The sequence below is a fragment of the Eurosta solidaginis genome, chromosome 1 (assembly GCF_040869045.1).
Source record: "Eurosta solidaginis isolate ZX-2024a chromosome 1, ASM4086904v1, whole genome shotgun sequence".
NCBI lineage: Eukaryota > Metazoa > Arthropoda > Insecta > Diptera > Tephritidae > Eurosta > Eurosta solidaginis.
In genome coordinates, this window is record NC_090319.1 from 344,374,106 (window position 1) to 344,396,194 (window position 22,089).

General features: G+C 29.0%; 1 long non-coding RNA gene across 3 annotated transcripts in view; it reads right to left on the reverse strand.

The window, feature by feature from the left end:
• Nucleotides 1-237: 237 nt before the first annotated feature.
• Nucleotides 238-22,089, reverse strand: part of LOC137237993 (uncharacterized) — a 62,000-nt gene continuing 40,148 nt past the window's right edge. For 2 of the 3 annotated variants that reach the window (XR_010949083.1, XR_010949080.1), the window contains one exon: nucleotides 238-324. This is a non-coding gene — a long non-coding RNA (uncharacterized lncRNA). Of the gene's footprint in view, nucleotides 1,901-22,089 lie in introns of all 3 variants that reach the window. The other variant, XR_010949082.1, reaches the window with a different exon arrangement.

Sequence of the window (22,089 nt, forward strand, 5' to 3'; positions counted from 1 at the left end):
AACTCAACTCTTTCATTTTTAATCTACGCTTTTCATATTACCAATAGTTTTCAATTTTTATCCTGCTCGTCTCTTTAACATGATTCGAGGTTTAATTTTTAGGGTCAACTGTCAGGGTTCCATGCTTTTCATAGGTTTTATAAGATATTTATTTCAATAACTCAACTCTAACTCTTTCAATTTTTATCTTCGCTTTTCATATAACCAATTGTTTTCAATTTTTATCCTGCTCATCTCTTTAACATGATTCGAGGTTTAATTTTTAGGGTCAACTGTCAGGGTTCGATGCTTTTCATAGGTTTTATAAGATATTTATTTCAACAACTCAACTCTTTCATTTTTAATCTACGCTTTTCATATTACCAATAGTTTTCAATTTTTATCCTGCTCGTCTCTTTAACATGATTCGAGGTTTAATTTTTAGGGTCAACTGTCAGGGTTCCATGCTTTTCATAGGTTTTATAAGATATTTATTTCAATAACTCAACTCTTTCAATTCTAATCTACGCTTTTCATATAACCAATTGTTTTCAATTTTTATCCTGCTCATCTCTTTAACATGATCCGAGGTTTAATTTTTAGGGTCAACTGTCAGGGTTCGATGCTTGTCATAGGTTTTATAAGATATTTATTTCAACAACTCAACTCTTTCAATTTTAATCTACGCTTTTCATATTACCAATAGTTTTCAATTTTTACCCTCTCATCTCTTTAACATGATTCGAGGTTTAATTTTTAGGGTCAACTGTCAGGGTTCGATGCTTTTCATAGGTTTTATAAGATATTTATTTCAACAACTCAACTCTTTCAATTTTAATCTACGCTTTTCATATAACCAATTGTTTTCAATTTTTATCCTGCTCATCTCTTTAACATGATTCGAGGTTTAATTTTTAGGGTCAACTGTCAGGGTTCGATGCTTTTTATAGGTTTTATAAGATATTTATTTCAACAACTCAACTCTTTCAATTTTAAACTACGCTTTTCATATAACCAATTGTTTTCAATTTTTATCCTGCTCACTCTCTAACATGATTCGAGGTTTAATTTTTAGGGTCAACTGTCAGGGTTCGATTATTTTCATAGGTTTTATAAGATATTTATTTCAACAACTCAACTCTTTCAATTTTAATCTACGCTTTTCATATAACCAATTGTTTTCAATTTTTATCCTGCTCATCTCTTTAACATGATTCGAGGTTTAATTTTTAGGGTCAACTGTCAGGGTTCGATGCTTCAAAGGTTTTATAAGATATTTATTTCAACAACTCAACTCTTTCAATTTTAATCTACGCTTTTCATATTACCAATAGTTTTCAATTTTTATCCTGCTCATCTCTTTAACATGATTCGAGGTTTAATTTTTAGGGTCAACTGTCAGGGTTCGATGCTTTTCATAGGTTTTATAAGATATTTATTTCAAAAACTCAACTCTTTCAATTTTAATCTACGCTTTTCATATTACCAATAGTTTTCAATTTTTATCCTGCTCATCTCTTTAACATGATTCGAGGTTTAATTTTTAGGGTCAACTGTCAGGGTTCGATGCTTTTCATAGGTTTTATAAGATATTTATTTCAACAACTCAACTCTTTCAATTTTAATCTACGCTTTTCATATTACCAATAGTTTTAAATTTTTATCCTGCTCATCTCTTTAATATGATTCGAGGTTTAATTTTTAGGGTCAACTGTCAGGGTTCGATGCTTTTCATAGGTTTTATAAGATATTTATTTCAACAACTCAACTCTTTCAATTTTAATCTACGCTTTTCATATTACCAATAGTTTTCAATTTTTATCCTGCTCATCTTTTTCATATGATTCGAGGTTTAATTTTTAGGGTCAACTGTCAGGGTTCGATGCTTTTCATAGGTTTTATAAGATATTTATTTCAACAACTCAACTCTTTCAATTTTAATCTACGCTTTTCATATTACCAATAGTTTTCAATTTTTATCCTGCTCATCTCTTTAATATGATTCGAGGTTTAATTTTTAGGGTCAACTGTCAGGGTTCGATGCTTTTCATAGGTTTTATAAGATATTTATTTCAACAACTCAACTCTTTCAATTTTAATCTATGCTTTTCATATAACCAATTGTTTTAAATTTTTATCGTGCTCATCTCTTTAACATAATTCGAGGTTTAATTTTTAGGGTCAACTGTCAGGGTTCGATGCTTTTCATAGGTTTTATAAGATAATTATTTCAACAACTCAACTCTTTCAATTTTCATATAACCAATTGTTTTCAATTTTTATCGTGCTCATCTCTTTAACATAATTCGAGGTTTAATTTTGAGGGTCAACTGTCAGGGTTCGATGCTTTTCATAGGTTTTATAAGATATTTATTTCAACAACTCAACTCTTTCAATTTTAATCTACGCTTTTCATATAACCAATTGTTTTCAATTTTTATCCTGCTGATCTCTTTAACATGATTCGAGGTTTAATTTTTAGGGTCAACTGTCAGGGTTCGATGCTTTTCATAGGTTTTATAAGATATTTATTTCAACAACTCAACTCTTTCAATTTTAATCTACGCTTTTCATATTACCAATAGTTTTCAATTTTTATCCTGCTCATCTCTTTAACATGATTCGAGGTTTAATTTTTAGGGTCAACTGTCAGGGTTCGATGCTTTTCATAGGTTTTATAAGATATTTATTTCAACAACTCAACTCTTTCAATTTTAATCTACGCTTTTCATATAACCAATTGTTTTAAATTTTTATTTTAACATAATTCGAGGTTTAATTTTTAGGGTCAACTGTCAGGGTTCGATGCTTTTCATAGGTTTTATAAGATATTTATTTCAACAACTCAACTCTTTCAATTTTAATCTACGCTGTTCATATAACGAATTGTTTTAAATTTTTATCCTGCTCATCTCTTTAACATAACTCGAGGTTTAATTTTTAGGGTCAACTGTCAGGGTTCAATGCTTTTCATAGGTTTTATAAGATATTTATTTCAATAACTCAACTCTTTCAATTTTAATCTACGCTTTTCATATTACCAATAGTTTTCAATTTTTATCCTGCTCATCTCTTTAACATGATTCGAGGTTTAATTTTTAGGGTCAACTGTCAGGGTTCGATGCTTTTCATAGGTTTTATAAGATATTTATTTCAACAACTCATCTCTTTCAATTTTAATCTACGCTTTTCATATAACCAATTGTTTTAAATTTTTATTTTAACATAATTCGAGGTTTAATTTTTAGGGTCAACTGTCAGGGTTCGGTGCTTTTCATAGGTTTTATAAGATATTTATTTCAACAACTCAACTCTTTCAATTTTAATCTACGCTTTTCATATTACCAATAGTTTTAAATATTTATCCTGCTCATCTCTTTAATATGATTCGAGGTTTAATTTTTAGGGTCAACTGTCAGGGTTCGATGCTTTTCATAGGTTTTATAAGATATTTATTTCAACAACTCAACTCCTTCAATTCTCATAAACCAATTGTTTTCAATTTTTATCGTGCTCATCTCTTTAACATAATTCGAGGTTTAATTTTTAGGGTCAACTGTCAGGGTTCGATGCTTTTCATAGGTTTTATAAGATATTTATTTCACCAACTCAACTCTTTCAATTTCAATCTACGCTTTTCATATTACCAATTGTTATAAATTTTTATCCTGCTCATCTCTTTAACATAATTGAGGTTTAATTTTTAGGGTCAACTGTCAGGGTTCGATGCTTTTCATAGGTTTTATAAGATATTTATTTCAACAACTCAACTCTTTCAATTTTAATCTACGCTTTTCATATTACCAATAGTTTTCAATTTTTATCCTGCTCATCTCTTTAACATGATTCGAGGTTTAATTTTTAGGGCCAACTTTCAGCGTTCGATGCTTTTCATAGGTTTTATAAGATATTTATTTCAACAACTCAACTCTTTCAATTTTAATCTACGCTTTTCATATAACCAATTGTTTCAAATTTTTATCGTGCTCATCTCTTTAACATAATTCGAGGTTTAATTTTTAGGGTCAACTGTCAGGGTTCGATGCTTTTCATAGGTTTTATAAGATATTTATTTCAACAACTCAACTCTTTCAATTTTAATATACGCTTTTCATATAACCAATTGTTTTCAATTTTTATCGTGCTCATCTCTTTAACATAATTCGAGGTTTAATTTTTAGGGTCAACTTTCAGCGTTCGATGCTTTTCATAGGTTTTATAAGATATTTATTTCAACAACTCAACTCTTTCAATTTTAATCTACGCTTTTCATATAACCAATTGTTTCAAATTTTTATCGTGCTCATCTCTTTAACATAATTCGAGGTTTAATTTTTAGGGTCAACTGTCAGGGTTCGATGCTTTTCATAGGTTTTATAAGATATTTATTTCAACAACTCAACTCTTTCAATTTTAAACTACGCTTTTCATATAACCAATTGTTTTAAATATTTATCCTGCTCATCTCTTTAACATGATTCGAGGTTTAATTGTTAGGGTCAACTGTCAGGGTACGATGCTTTTCATAGGTTTTATAAGATATTTATTTCAAAAACTCAACTCTTTCAATTTTAATCTACGCTGTTCATATAACCAATTGTTTTAAATTTGTATCCTGCTCATCTCTTTAACATAATTCGAGGTTTAATTTTTAGGGTCAACTGTCAGGGTTCGATGCTTTTCATAGGTTTTATAAGATATTTATTTCAACAACTCAACTCTTTCAATTTTAATCTACGCTTTTCATATAACCAATTGTTTTAAATTTTTATCCTGCTCATCTCTTTAACATGATTCGAGGTTTAATTGTTAGGGTCAACTGTCAGGGTACGATGCTTTTCATAGGTTTTATAAGATATTTATTTCAAAAACTCAACTCTTTCAATTTTAATCTACGCTGTTCATATAACCAATTGTTTTAAATTTTTATCCTGCTCATCTCTTTAACATAATTCGAGGTTTAATTTTTAGGGTCAACTGTCAGGGTTCAATGCTTTTCATAGGTTTTATAAGATATTTACTTCAACAACTCAACTCTTTCAATTTTAATCTACGCTGTTCATATAACCAATTGTTTTAAATTTTTATCGTGCTCATCTCTTTAACATAATTCGAGGTTTAATTTTTAGGGTCAACTGTCAGGGTTCGATGCTTTTCATAGGTTTTATAAGATATTTATTTCAACAACTCAACTCTTTCAATTTTCAACTACGCTTTTCATATAACCAATTGTTTTAAATTTTTATCCTGCTCATCTCTTTAACATAATTCGAGGTTTAATTTTTAGGGTCAACTGTCAGGGTTCGATGCTTTTCATAGGTTTTATAAGATATTTATTTCAACAACTCAACTCTTTCAATTTTAATCTACGCTGTTCATATAACCAATTGTTTTAAATTTTTATCCTGCTCATCTCTTTAACATGATTTTAATTTTTAGGGTCAACTGTCAGGGTTCGATGCTTTTCATAGGTTTTATAAGATATTTATTTCAACAACTCAACTCTTTCAATTTTAATCTACGCTTTTCATATAACCAATTGTTTTAAATTTTTATCGTGCTCATCTCTTTAACATAATTCGAGGTTTAATTTTTAGGGTCAACTGTCAGGGTTCGATGCTTTTCATAGGTTTTATAAGATATTTATTTCAACAACTCAACTCTTTAATTTTAATCTACGCTTTTCATATAACCAATTGTTTTAAATTTTTATCGTGCTCATCTCTTTAGCATAATTCGAGGTTTAATTTTTAGGGTCAACTGTCAGGGTTCAATGCTTTTCATAGGTTTTATAAGATATTTATTTCAATAACTCAACTCTTTCAATTTTAATCTACGCTTTTCATATTACCAATAGTTTTCAACTTTTATCCTGCTCATCTCTTTAACATGATTCGAGGTTTAATTTTTAGGGTCAACTGTCAGGGTTCGATGCTTTTCATAGGTTTTATAAGATATTTATTTCAACAACTCAACTCTTTCAATTTTAATCTACGCTTTTCATATTACCACTAGTTTTCAATTTTTATCCTGCTCATCTCTTTAACATGATTCGAGGTTTAATTTTTAGGGTCAACTGTCAGGGTTCGATGCTTTTCATAGGTTTTATAAGATATTTATTTCAACAACTCAACTCTTTCAATTTTAATCTACGCTTTTCATATTACCACTAGTTTTCAATTTTTATCCTGCTCATCTCTTTAACATGATTCGAGGTTTAATTTTTAGGGTCAACTGTCAGGGTTCGATGCTTTTCATAGGTTTTATAAGATATTTATTTCAACAACTCAACTCTTTCAATTTTAATCTACGCTTTTCATATAACCAATTGTTTTCAATTTTTATCCTGCTCATCTCTTTAACATGATTCGAGGTTTAATTTTTAGGGTCAACTGTCAGGGTTCGATGCTTTTCATAGGTTTTATAAGATATTTATTTCAACAACTCAACTCTTTCAATTTTAATCTACGCTTTTCATATTACCACTAGTTTTCAATTTTTATCCTGCTCATCTCTTTAACATGATTCGAGGTTTAATTTTTAGGGTCAACTGTCAGGGTTCGATGCTTTTCATAGGTTTTATAAGATATTTATTTCAACAACTCAACTCTTTCAATTTTAATCTACGCTTTTCATATTACCAATAGTTTTCAACTTTTATCCTGCTCATCTCTTTAACATGATTCGAGGTTTAATTTTTAGGGTCAACTGTCAGGGTTCGATGCTTTTCATAGGTTTTATAAGATATTTATTTCAACAACTCAACTCTTTCAATTTTAATGTACGCTTTTCATATTACCAATAGTTTTCAACTTTTATCCTGCTCATCTCTTTAACATGATTCGAGGTTTAATTTTTAGGGTCAACTGTCAGGGTTCGATGCTTTTCATAGGTTTTATAAGATATTTATTTCAACAACTCAACTCTTTCAATTTTAATCTACGCTTTTCATATTACCACTAGTTTTCAATTTTTATCCTGCTCATCTCTTTAACATGATTCGAGGTTTAATTTTTAGGGTCAACTGTCAGGGTTCGATGCTTTTCATAGGTTTTATAAGATATTTATTTCAACAACTCAACTCTTTCAATTTTAATCTACTCTTTTCATATTACCAATAGTTTTCAATTTTTATCCTGCTCATCTCTTTAACATGATTCGAGGTTTAATTTTTAGGGTCAACTGTCAGGGTTCGATGCTTTTCATAGGTTTTATAAGATATTTATTTCAACAACTCAACTCTTTCAATTTTAATCTACGCTTTTCATATAACCAATTGTTTTCAATTTTTTTCCTGCTCATCTCTTTAACATGATTCGAGGTTTAATTTTTAGGGTCAACTGTCAGGGTTCGATGCTTTTCATAGGTTTTATAAGATATTTATTTCAACAACTCAACTCTTTCAATTTTAATCTACTCTTTTCATATTACCAATAGTTTTCAATTTTTATCCTGCTCATCTCTTTAACATGATTCGAGGTTTAATTTTTAGGGTCAACTGTCAGGGTTCGATGCTTTTCATAGGTTTTATAAGATATTTATTTCAACAACTCAACTCTTTCAATTTTAATCTACGCTTTTCATATTACCAATAGTTTTCAACTTTTATCCTGCTCATCTCTTTAACATGATTCGAGGTTTAATTTTTAGGGTCAACTGTCAGGGTTCGATGCTTTTCATAGGTTTTATAAGATATTTATTTCAACAACTCAACTCTTTCAATTTTAATCTACGCTTTTCATATTACCACTAGTTTTCTATTTTTATCCTGCTCATCTCTTTAACATGATTCGAGGTTTAATTTTTAGGGTCAACTGTCAGGGTTCGATGCTTTTCATAGGTTTTATAAGATATTTATTTCAACAACTCAACTCTTTCAATTTTAATCTACGCTTTTCATATTACCACTAGTTTTCAATTTTTATCCTGCTCATCTCTTTAACATGATTCGAGGTTTAATTTTTAGGGTCAACTGTCAGGGTTCGATGCTTTTCATAGGTTTTATAAGATATTTATTTCAACAACTCAACTCTTTCAATTTTAATCTACGCTTTTCATATAACCAATTGTTTTCAATTTTTATCCTGCTCATCTCTTTAACATGATTCGAGGTTTAATTTTTAGGGTCAACTGTCAGGGTTCGATGCTTTTCATAGGTTTTATAAGATATTTATTTCAACAACTCAACTCTTTCAATTTTAATCTACGCTTTTCATATTACCAATAGTTTTCAACTTTTATCCTGCTCATCTCTTTAACATGATTCGAGGTTTAATTTTTAGGGTCAACTGTCAGGGTTCGATGCTTTTCATAGGTTTTATAAGATATTTATTTCAACAACTCAACTCTTTCAATTTTAATCTACGCTTTTCATATTACCAATAGTTTTCAACTTTTATCCTGCTCATCTCTTTAACATGATTCGAGGTTTAATTTTTAGGGTCAACTGTCAGGGTTCGATGCTTTTCATAGGTTTTATAAGATATTTATTTCAACAACTCAACTCTTTCAATTTTAATCTACGCTTTTCATATTACCACTAGTTTTCAATTTTTATCCTGCTCATCTCTTTAACATGATTCGAGGTTTAATTTTTAGGGTCAACTGTCAGGGTTCGATGCTTTTCATAGGTTTTATAAGATATTTATTTCAACAACTCAACTCTTTCAATTTTAATCTACGCTTTTCATATAACCAATTGTTTTCAATTTTTATCCTGCTCGCTCATCTCTTTAACATGATTCGAGGTTTAATTTTTAGGGTCAATTGTCAGGGTTCGATGCTTTTCATAGGTTTTATAAGATATTTATTTCAACAACTCAACTCTTTCAATTTTAATCTACTCTTTTCATATTACCAATAGTTTTCAATTTTTATCCTGCTCATCTCTTTAACATGATTTTAATTTTTAGGGTCAACTGTCAGGGTTCGATGCTTTTCATAGGTTTTATAAGATATTTATTTCAACAACTCAACTCTTTCAATTTTAATCTACGCTTTTCATATAACCAATTGTTTTAAATTTTTATCGTGCTCATCTCTTTAACATAATTCGAGGTTTAATTTTTAGGGTCAACTGTCAGGGTTCGATGCTTTTCATAGGTTTTATAAGATATTTATTTCAACAACTCAACTCTTTAATTTTAATCTACGCTTTTCATATAACCAATTGTTTTAAATTTTTATCGTGCTCATCTCTTTAGCATAATTCGAGGTTTAATTTTTAGGGTCAACTGTCAGGGTTCAATGCTTTTCATAGGTTTTATAAGATATTTATTTCAATAACTCAACTCTTTCAATTTTAATCTACGCTTTTCATATTACCAATAGTTTTCAACTTTTATCCTGCTCATCTCTTTAACATGATTCGAGGTTTAATTTTTAGGGTCAACTGTCAGGGTTCGATGCTTTTCATAGGTTTTATAAGATATTTATTTCAACAACTCAACTTTTTCAATTTTAATCTACGCTTTTCATATTACCACTAGTTTTCAATTTTTATCCTGCTCATCTCTTTAACATGATTCGAGGTTTAATTTTTAGGGTCAACTGTCAGGGTTCGATGCTTTTCATAGGTTTTATAAGATATTTATTTCAACAAGTCAACTCTTTCAATTTTAATCTACGCTTTTCATATAACCAATTGTTTTAAATTTTTATCGTGCTCATCTCTTTAACATAATTCGAGGTTTAATTTTTAGGGTCAACTGTCAGGGTTCGATGCTTTTCATAGGTTTTATAAGATATTTATTTCAAAAACTCAACTCTTTCAATTTTAATCTACGCTGTTCATATAACCAATTGTTTTAAATTTTTATCCTGCTTATCTCTTTAACATAATTCGAGGTTTAATTTTTAGGGTCAACTGTCAGGGTTCAATGCTTTTCATAGGTTTTATAAGATATTTATTTCAATAACTCAACTCTTTCAATTTTAATCTACGCTTTTCATATTACCAATAGTTTTCAACTTTTATCCTGCTCATCTCTTTAACATGATTCGAGGTTTAATTTTTAGGGTCAACTGTCAGGGTTCGATGCTTTTCATAGGTTTTATAAGATATTTATTTCAACAACTCAACTCTTTCAATTTTAATCTATGATTTTCATATAACCAATTGTTTTAAATTTTTATCGTGCTCATCTCTTTAACATAATTCGAGGTTTAATTTTTAGGATCAACTGTCAGGGTTCGATGCTTTTCATAGGTTTTATAAGATATTTATTTCAAAAACTCAACTCTTTCAATTTTAATCTACGCTGTTCATATAACCAATTGTTTTAAATTTTTATCCTGCTCATCTCTTTAACATGATTCGAGGTTTAATTTTTAGGGCAACTGTCAGGGTTCGATGCTTTTCATAGGTTTTATAAGATATTTATTTCAACAACTCAACTCTTTCAATTTTAATCTACGCTTTTCATATAACCAATTGTTTTAAATTTTTATCGTGCTCATCTCTTTAACATAATTCGAGGTTTAATTTTTAGGGTCAACTGTCAGGGTACGATGCTTTTCATAGGTTTTATAAGATATTTATTTCAACAACTCAACTCTTTCAATTTTAATCTACGCTTTTCATATAACCAATTGTTTTAAATTTTTATCCTGCTCATCTCTTTAACATAATTCGAGGTTTAATTTTTAGGGTCAACTTTCAGGGTTCGATGCTTTTCATAGGTTTTATAAGATATTTATTTCAACAACTCAACTCTTTCAATTTTAATCTACGCTTTTCATATAACCAATTGTTTTAAATTTGTATCGTGCTCATCTCTTTAACATAATTCGAGTTTTAATTTTTAGGGTCAAATGTCAGGGTTCGATGCTTTTCATAGGTTTTATAAGATATTTATTTCAACAACTCAACTCTTTCAATTTTAAACTACGCTTTTCATATAACCAATTGTTTTAAATTTTTATCCTGCTCATCTCTTTAACATAATTCGAGGTTTAATTTTTAGGGTCAACTGTCAGGGTTCGATGCTTTTCATAGGTTTTATAAGATATTTATTTCAACAACTCAACTCTTTCAATTTTAATCTACGCTTTTCATATAACCAATTGTTTTAAATTTTTATCCTGCTCATCTCTTTAACATGATTCGAGGTTTAATTGTTAGGGTCAACTGTCAGGGTACGATGCTTTTCATAGGTTTTATAAGATATTTATTTCAAAAACTCAACTCTTTCAATTTTAATCTACGCTGTTCATATAACCAATTGTTTTAAATTTTTATCCTGCTCATCTCTTTAACATAATTCGAGGATTAATTTTTAGGGTCAACTGTCAGGGTTCAATGCTTTTCATAGGTTTTATAAGATATTTATTTCAATAACTCAACTCTTTCAATTTTAATCTACGCTTTTCATATTACCAATAGTTTTAAACTTTTATCCTGTTCATCTCTTTAACATGATTCGAGGTTTAATTTTTAGGGTCAACTGTCAGGGTTCGATGCTTTTCATAGGTTTTATAAGATATTTATTTCAACAACTCAACTCTTTCAATTTTAATCTACGCTTTTCATATTACCACTAGTTTTCAATTTTTATCCTGCTCATCTCTTTAACATGATTCGAGGTTTAATTTTTAGGGTCAACTGTCAGGGTTCGATGCTTTTCATAGGTTTTATAAGATATTTATTTCAACAACTCAACTCTTTCAATTTTAATCTACGCTTTTCATATAACCAATTGTTTTCAATTTTTATCCTGCTCATCTCTTTAACATGATTCGAGGTTTAATTTTTAGGGTCAACTGTCAGGGTTCGATGCTTTTCATAGGTTTTATAAGATATTTATTTCAACAACTCAACTCTTTCAATTTTAATCTACGCTTTTCATATTACCAATAGTTTTCAATTTTTATCCTGCTCATCTCTTTAACATGATTTTAATTTTTAGGGTCAACTGTCAGGGTTCGATGCTTTTCATAGGTTTTATAAGATATTTATTTCAACAACTCAACTCTTTCAATTTTAATCTACGCTTTTCATATAACCAATTGTTTTAAATTTTTATCGTGCTCATCTCTTTAACATAATTCGAGGTTTAATTTTTAGGGTCAACTGTCAGGGTTCGATGCTTTTCATAGGTTTTATAAGATATTTATTTCAACAACTCAACTCTTTCAATTTTAATCTACGCTTTTCATATAACCAATTGTTTTAAATTTTTATCCTGCTCATCTCTTTAACATGATTCGAGGTTTAATTGTTAGGGTCAACTGTCAGGGTACGATGCTTTTCATAGGTTTTATAAGATATTTATTTCAAAAACTCAACTCTTTCAATTTTAATCTACGCTGTTCATATAATCAATTGTTTTAAATTTTTATCCTGCTCATCTCTTTAACATAATTCGAGGTTTAATTTTTAGGGTCAACTGTCAGGGTTCAATGCTTTTCATAGGTTTTATAAGATATTTATTTCAATAACTCAACTCTTTCAATTTTAATCTACGCTTTTCATATTACCAATAGTTTTCAACTTTTATCCTGCTCATCTCTTTAACATGATTCGAGGTTTAATTTTTAGGGTCAACTGTCAGGGTTCGATGCTTTTCATAGGTTTTATAAGATATTTATTTCAACAACTCAACTCTTTCAATTTTAATCTACGCTTTTCATATTACCACTAGTTTTCAATTTTTATCCTGCTCATCTCTTTAACATGATTCGAGGTTTAATTTTTAGGGTCAACTGTCAGGGTTCGATGCTTTTCATAGGTTTTATAAGATATTTATTTCAACAACTCAACTCTTTCAATTTTAATCTACGCTTTTCATATAACCAATTGTTTTCAATTTTTATCCTGCTCATCTCTTTAACATGATTCGAGGTTTAATTTTTAGGGTCAACTGTCAGTGTTCGATGCTTTTCATAGGTTTTATAAGATATTTATTTCAACAACTCAACTCTTTCAATTTTAATCTACGCTTTTCATATTACCAATAGTTTTCAATTTTTATCCTGCTCATCTCTTTAACATGATTTTAATTTTTAGGGTCAACTGTCAGGGTTCGATGCTTTTCATAGGTTTTATAAGATATTTATTTCAACAACTCAACTCTTTCAATTTTAATCTACGCTTTTCATATAACCAATTGTTTTAAATTTTTATCGTGCTCATCTCTTTAACATAATTCGAGGTTTAATTTTTAGGGTCAACTGTCAGGGTTCGATGCTTTTCATAGGTTTTATAAGATATTTATTTCAACAACTCAACTCTTTCAATTTTAATCTACGCTTTTCATATAACCAATTGTTTTAAATTTGTATCGTGCTCATCTCTTTAACATAATTCGAGGTTTAATTTTTAGGGTCAACTGTCAGGGTTCAATGCTTTTCATAGGTTTTATAAGATATTTATTTCAATAACTCAACTCTTTCAATTTTAATCTACGCTTTTCATATTACCAATAGTTTTCAACTTTTATCCTGCTCATCTCTTTAACATGATTCTAGGTTTAATTTTTAGGGTCAACTGTCAGGGTTCGATGCTTTTCATAGGTTTTATAAGATATTTATTTCAACAACTCAACTCTTTCAATTTTAATCTACGCTTTTCATATTACCACTAGTTTTCAATTTTTATCCTGCTCATCTCTTTAACATGATTCGAGGTTTAATTTTTAGGGTCAACTGTCAGGGTTCGATGCTTTTCATAGGTTTTATAAGATATTTATTTCAACAACTCAACTCTTTCAATTTTAATCTACGCTTTTCATATAACCAATTGTTTTAAATTTTTATCGTGCTCATCTCTTTAACATAATTCGAGTTTTAATTTTTAGGGTCAACTGTCAGGGTTCGATGCTTTTCATAAGTTTTATAAGATATTTATTTCAATAACTCAACTCTTTCAATTTTAATCTACGCTTTTCATATAACCAATAGTTTTCAACTTTTATCCTGCTCATCTATTTAACATGATTCGAGGTTTAATTTTTAGGGTCAACTGTCAGGGTTCGATGCTTTTCATAGGTTTTATAAGATATTTATTTCAACAACTCAACTCTTTCAATTTTAATCTACGCTTTTCATATAACCAATTGTTTTAAATTTTTATCCTGCTCATCTCTTTAACATAATTCGAGTTTTAATTTTTAGGGTCAACTGTCAGGGTTCGATGCTTTTCATAAGTTTTATAAGATATTTATTTCAATAACTCAACTCTTTCAATTTTAATCTACGCTTTTCATATAACCAATAGTTTTCAACTTTTATCCTGCTCATCTATTTAACATGATTCGAGGCTTAATTTTTAGGGTCAACTGTCAGGGTTCGATGCTTTTCATAGGTTTTATAAGATATTTATTTCAATAACTCAACTCTTTCAATTTTAATCTACGCTTTTCATATAACCAATAGTTTTCAATTTTTATCCTGCTCATCTCTTTAACATGATTCGAGGTTTAATTTTTAGGGTCAACTGTCAGGGTTCGATGCTTTTCATAGGTTTTATAAGATATTTATTTCAATAACTCAACTCTTTCAATTTTAATCTACGCTTTTCATATAACCAATAGTTTTCAACTTTTATCCTGCTCATCTATTTAACATGATTCGAGGTTTAATTTTTAGGGTCAACTGTCAGGGTTCGATGCTTTTCATAGGTTTTATAAGATATTTATTTCAACAACTCAACTCTTTCAATTTTAATCTACGCTTTTCATATAACCAATTGTTTTAAATTTTTATCGTGCTCATCTCTTTAACATAATTCGAGTTTTAATTTTTAGGGTCAACTGTCAGGGTTCGATGCTTTTCATAGGTTTTATAAGATATTTATTTCAACAACTCAACTCTTTCAATTTTAATCTACGCTTTTCATATAACCAATTGTTTTAAATTTTTATCGTGCTCATCTCTTTAACATAATTCGAGTTTTAATTTTTAGGGTCAACTGTCAGGGTTCGATGCTTTTCATAAGTTTTATAAGATATTTATTTCAATAACTCAACTCTTTCAATTTTAATCTACGCTTTTCATATAACCAATAGTTTTCAACTTTTATCCTGCTCATCTATTTAACATGATTCGAGGTTTAATTTTTAGGGTCAACTGTCAGGGTTCGATGCTTTTCATAGGTTTTATAAGATATTTATTTCAACAACTCAACTCTTTCAATTTTAATCTACGCTTTTCATATAACCAATTGTTTTAAATTTTTATCCTGCTCATCTCTTTAACATAATTCGAGTTTTAATTTTTAGGGTCAACTGTCAGGGTTCGATGCTTTTCATAAGTTTTATAAGATATTTATTTCAATAACTCAACTCTTTCAATTTTAATCTACGCTTTTCATATAACCAATAGTTTTCAACTTTTATCCTGCTCATCTATTTAACATGATTCGAGGCTTAATTTTTAGGGTCAACTGTCAGGGTTCGATGCTTTTCATAGGTTTTATAAGATATTTATTTCAATAACTCAACTCTTTCAATTTTAATCTACGCTTTTCATATAACCAATAGTTTTCAACTTTTATCCTGCTCATCTATTTAACATGATTCGAGGTTTAATTTTTAGGGTCAACTGTCAGGGTTCGATGCTTTTCATAGGTTTTATAAGATATTTATTTCAACAACTCAACTCTTTCAATTTTAATCTACGCTTTTCATATAACCAATTGTTTTAAATTTTTATCGTGCTCATCTCTTTAACATAATTCGAGTTTTAATTTTTAGGGTCAACTGTCAGGGTTCGATGCTTTTCATAAGTTTTATAAGATATTTATTTCAATAACTCAACTCTTTCAATTTTAATCTACGCTTTTCATATAACCAATAGTTTTCAACTTTTATCCTGCTCATCTATTTAACATGATTCGAGGCTTAATTTTTAGGGTCAACTGTCAGGGTTCGATGCTTTTCATAGGTTTTATAAGATATTTATTTCAATAACTCAACTCTTTCAATTTTAATCTACGCTTTTCATATAACCAATAGTTTTCAATTTTTATCCTGCTCATCTCTTTAACATGATTCGAGGTTTAATTTTTAGGGTCAACTGTCAGAGTTCGATGCTTTTCATAGGTTTTATAAGATATTTATTTCAACAAATCAACTCTTTCAATTTTAATATACGCTTTTCATATAACCAATTGTTTTAAATTTTTATCGTGCTCATCTCTTTAACATAATTCGAGTTTTAATTTTTAGGGTCAACTGTCAGGGTTCGATGCTTTTCATAGGTTTTATAAGATATTTATTTCAATAACTCAACTCTTTCAATAGTTTTCAACTTTTATCCTGCTCATCTCTTTAACATGATTCGAGGTTTAATTTTTAGGGTCAACTGTCAGGGTTCGATGCTTTTCATAGGTTTTATAAGATATTTATTTCAACAACTCAACTCTTTCAATTTTAATCTACGCTTTTCATATTACCACTAGTTTTCAATTTTTATCCTGCTCATCTCTTTAACATGATTCGGGGTTTAATTTTTAGGGTCAACTGTCAGGGTTCGATGCTTTTCATAGGTTTTATAAGATATTTATTTCAATAACTCAACTCTTTCAATTTTAATCTACGCTTTTCATATTACCAATAGTTTTCAACTTTTATCCTGCTCATCTCTTTAACATGATTCGAGGTTTAATTTTTAGGGTCAACTGTCAGGGTTCGATGCTTTTCATAGGTTTTATAAGATATTTATTTCAACAACTCAACTCTTTCAATTTTAATCTACGCTTTTCATATTACCACTAGTTTTCAATTTTTATCCTGCTCATCTCTTTAACATGATTCGAGGTTTAATTTTTAGGGTCAACTGTCAGGGTTCGATGCTTTTCATAGGTTTTATAAGATATTTATTTCAACAACTCAACTCTTTCAATTTTAATCTACGCTTTTCATATAACCAATTGTTTTCAATTTTTATCCTGCTCATCTCTTTAACATGATTCGAGGTTTAATTTTTAGGGTCAACTGTCAGGGTTCGATGCTTTTCATAGGTTTTATAAGATATTTATTTCAACAACTCAACTCTTTCAATTTTAATCTACGCTTTTCATATAACCAATTGTTTTCAATTTTTATCCTGCTCATCTCTTTAACATGATTCGAGGTTTAATTTTTAGGGTCAACTGTCAGGGTTCGATGCTTTTCATAGGTTTTATAAGATATTTATTTCAACAACTCAACTCTTTCAATTTTAATCTACGCTTTTCATATTACCAATAGTTTTCAATTTTTATCCTGCTCATCTCTTTAACATGATTTTAATTTTTAGGGTCAACTGTCAGGGTTCGATCCTTTTCATAGGTTTTATAAGATATTTATTTCAACAACTCAACTCTTTCAATTTTAATCTACGCTTTTCATATAACCAATTGTTTTAAATTTTTGTCGTGCTCATCTCTTTAACATAAATCGAGGTTTAATTTTTAGGGTCAACTGTCAGGGTTCGATCCTTTTCATAGGTTTTATAAGATATTTATTTCAACAACTCAACTCTTTCAATTTTAATCTACGCTTTTCATATAACCAATTGTTTTAAATTTTTATCGTGCTCATCTCTTTAACATAATTCGAGGTTTAATTTTAAGGGTCAACTGTCAGGGTTCGATGCTTTTCATAGGTTTTATAAGATATTTATTTCAACAACTCAACTCTTTCAATTTTAATCTATGCTTTTCATATAACCAATTGTTTTCAATTTTTATCGTGCTCATCTCTTTAACATAATTCGAGGTTTAATTTTTAGGGTCAACTGTCAGGGTCCGATGCTTTTCATAGGTTTTATAAGATATTTATTTCAACAACTCAACTCTTTCAATTTTAATCTATGCTTTTCATATAACCAATTGTTTTAAATTTTTATCGTGCTCATCTCTTTAACATAATTCGAGGTTTAATTTTTAGGGTCAACTGTCAGGGTTCGATGCTTTTCATAGGTTTTATAAGATATTTATTTCAACAACTCAACTCTTTCAATTTTAATCTACGCTTTTCATATAACCAATTGTTTTAAATTTTTATCGTGCTCATCTCTTTAACATAATTCGAGGTTTAATTTTTAGGGTCAACTGTCAGGGTACGATGCTTTTCATAGGTTTTATAAGATATTTATTTCAACAACTCAACTCTTTCAATTTTAATCTACGCTTTTCATATAACCAATCGTTTTAAATTTTTATCGTGCTCATCTCTTTAACATAATTCGAGGTTTAATTTTAAGGGTCAACTGTCAGGGTTCGATGCTTTTCATAGGTTTTATAAGATATTTATTTCAACAACTCAACTCTTTCAATTTTAATCTACGCTTTTCATATAACCAATTGTTTTAAATTTTTATCCTGCTCATCTCTTTAACATAATTCGAGGTTTAATTTTAAGGGTCAACTGTCAGGGTTCGATGCTTTTCATAGGTTTTATAAGATATTTATTTCAACAACTCAACTCTTTCAATTTTAATCTACGCTTTTCATATAACCAATTGTTTTAAATTTTTATCCTGCTCATCTCTTTAACATAATTCGAGGTTTAATTTTAAGGGTCAACTGTCAGGGTTCGATGCTTTTCATAGGTTTTATAAGATATTTATTTCAACAACTCAACTCTTTCAATTTTAATCTACGCTTTTCATATAACCAATTGTTTTAAATTTTTATCGTGCTCATCTCTTTAACATAATTCGAGTTTTAATTTTTAGGGTCAACTGCCAGGGTTCGATGCTTTTCATAGGTTTTATAAGATATTTATTTCAACAACTCAACTCTTTCAATTTTAATCTACGCTTTTCATATAACCAATTGTTTTAAATTTTTATCGTGCTCATCTCTTTAACATAATTCGAGGTTTAATTTTAAGGGTCAACTGTCAGGGTTCGATGCTTTTCATAGGTTTTATAAGATATTTATTTCAACAACTCAACTCTTTCAATTTTAATCTACGCTTTTCATATAACCAATTGTTTTAAATTTTTATCCTGCTCATCTCTTTAACATAATTCGAGGTTTAATTTTAAGGGTCAACTGTCAGGGTTCGATGCTTTTCATAGGTTTTATAAGATATTTATTTCAACAACTCAACTCTTTCAATTTTAATCTACGCTTTTCATATAACCAATTGTTTTCAATTTTTATCGTGCTCATCTCTTTAACATAATTCGAGGTTTAATTTTTAGGGTCAACTGTCAGGGTCCGATGCTTTTCATAGGTTTTATAAGATATTTATTTCAACAACTCAACTCTTTCAATTTTAATCTATGCTTTTCATATAACCAATTGTTTTAAATTTTTATCGTGCTCATCTCTTTAACATAATTCGAGGTTTAATTTTTAGGGTCAACTGTCAGGGTTCGATGCTTTTCATAGGTTTTATAAGATATTTATTTCAACAACTCAACTCTTTCAATTTTAATCTACGCTTTTCATATAACCAATTGTTTTAAATTTTTATCGTGCTCATCTCTTTAACATAATTCGAGGTTTAATTTTTAGGGTCAACTGTCAGGGTACGATGCTTTTCATAGGTTTTATAAGATATTTATTTCAACAACTCAACTCTTTCAATTTTAATCTATGCTTTTCATATAACCAATTGTTTTAAATTTTTATCGTGCTCATCTCTTTAACATGATTCGAGGTTTAATTTTTAGGGTCAACTGTCAGGGTTCGATGCTTTTCATAGGTTTTATAAGATATTTATTTCAACAAATCAACTCTTTCAATTTTAATATACGCTTTTCATATAACCAATTGTTTTCAATTTTTGTCGTGCTCATCTCTTTAACATAATTCGAGGTTTATTTTTTAGGGTCAACTGTCAGGGTCCGATGCTTTTCATAGGTTTTATAAGATATTTATTTCAACAACTCAACTCTTTCAATTTTAATCTACGCTTTTCATATAACCAATTGTTTTAAATTTTTATCCTGCTCATCTCTTTAACATAATTCGAGGTTTAATTTTTAGGGTCAACTTTCAGGGTTCGATGCTTTTCATAGGTTTTATAAGATATTTATTTCAACAACTCAACTCTTTCAATTTTAATCTATGCTTTTCATATAACCAATTGTTTTAAATTTTTATCGTGCTCATCTCTTTAACATAATTCGAGGTTTAATTTTTAGGGTCAACTGTCAGGGTTCGATGCTTTTCATAGGTTTTATAAGATATTTATTTCAACAACTCAACTCTTTCAATTTTAATCTACGCTTTTCATATAACCAATTGTTTTCAATTTTTATCCTGCTCATCTCTTTAACATGATTCGAGGTTTAATTTTTAGGGTCAACTGTCAGGGTTCGATGTTTTTCATAGGTTTTATAAGATATTTATTTCAACAACTCAACTCTTTCAATTTTAATCTACGCTTTTCATATTACCAATAGTTTTCAACTTTTATCCTGCTCATCTCTTTAACATGATTCGAGGTTTAATTTTTAGGGTCAACTGTCAGGGTTCGATGCTTTTCATAGGTTTTATAAGATATTTATTTCAACAACTCAACTTTTTCAATTTTAATCTACGCTTTTCACATAACCAATTGTTTTAAATTTTTATCGTGCTCATCTCTTTAACATAATTCGAGGTTTAATTTTTAGGGTCAACTCTCAGGGTACGATGCTTTTCATAGGTTTTATAAGATATTTATTTCAACAACTCAACTCTTTCACTTTAATCTACGCTTTTCATATAACCAATTGTTTTAAATTTTTATCCTGCTCATCTCTTTAACATAATTCGAGGTTTAATTTTTAGGGTCAACTTTCAGGGTTCGATGCTTTTCATAGGTTTTACAAGATATTTATTTCAACAACTCAACTCTTTCAATTTTAATCTATGCTTTTCATATAACCAATTGTTTTAAATTTTTATCGTGCTCATCTCTTTAACATAATTCGAGGTTTAATTTTTAGGGTCAACTGTCAGGGTTCGATGCTTTTCATAGGTTTTATAAGATATTTATTTCAACAACTCAACTCTTTCAATTTTAATCTACGCTTTTCATATAACCAATTGTTTTCAATTTTTATCCTGCTCATCTCTTTAACATGATTCGAGGTTTAATTTTTAGGGTCAACTGTCAGGGTTCGATGTTTTTCATAGGTTTTATAAGATATTTATTTCAACAACTCAACTCTTTCAATTTTAATCTACGCTTTTCATATTACCAATAGTTTTCAACTTTTATCCTGCTCATCTCTTTAACATGATTCGAGGTTTAATTTTTAGGGTCAACTGTCAGGGTTCGATGCTTTTCATAGGTTTTATAAGATATTTATTTCAACAACTCAACTCTTTCAATTTTAATCTACGCTTTTCACATAACCAATTGTTTTAAATTTTTATCCTGCTCATCTCTTTAACATAATTCGAGGTTTAATTTTTAGGGTCAACTCTCAGGGTATGATGCTTTTCATAGGTTTTATAAGATATTTATTTCAACAACTCAACTCTTTCAATTTTAATCTACGCTTTTCATATAACCAATTGTTTTAAATTTTTATCCTGCTCATCTCTTTAACATAATTCGAGGTTTAATTTTTAGGGTCAACTTTCAGGGTTCGATGCTTTTCATAGGTTTTATAAGATATTTATTTCAACAACTCAACTCTTTCAATTTTAATCTACGCTTTTCATATAACCAATTGTTTTAAATTTTTATCGTGCTCATCTCTTTAACATAATTCGAGGTTTAATTTTTAGGGTCAACTGTCAGGGTTCGATGCTTTTCATAGGTTTTATAAGATATTTATTTCAACAACTCAACTCTTTCAATTTTAATCTACGCTTTTCATATAACCAATTGTTTTAAATTTTTATCGTGCTCATCTCTTTAACATAATTCGAGTTTTAATTTTTAGGGTCAACTGTCAGGGTTCGATGCTTTTCATAGGTTTTATAAGATATTTATTTCAACAACTCAACTCTTTCAATTTTAAACTACGCTTTTCATATAACCAATTGTTTTAAATTTTTATCCTGCTCATCTCTTTAACATAATTCGAGGTTTAATTTTTAGGGTCAACTGTCAGGGTTCGATGCTTTTCATAGGTTTTATAAGATATTTATTTCAACAACTCAACTCTTTCAATTTTAATCTACGCTTTTCATATAACCAATTGTTTTAAATTTTTATCGTGCTCATCTCTTTA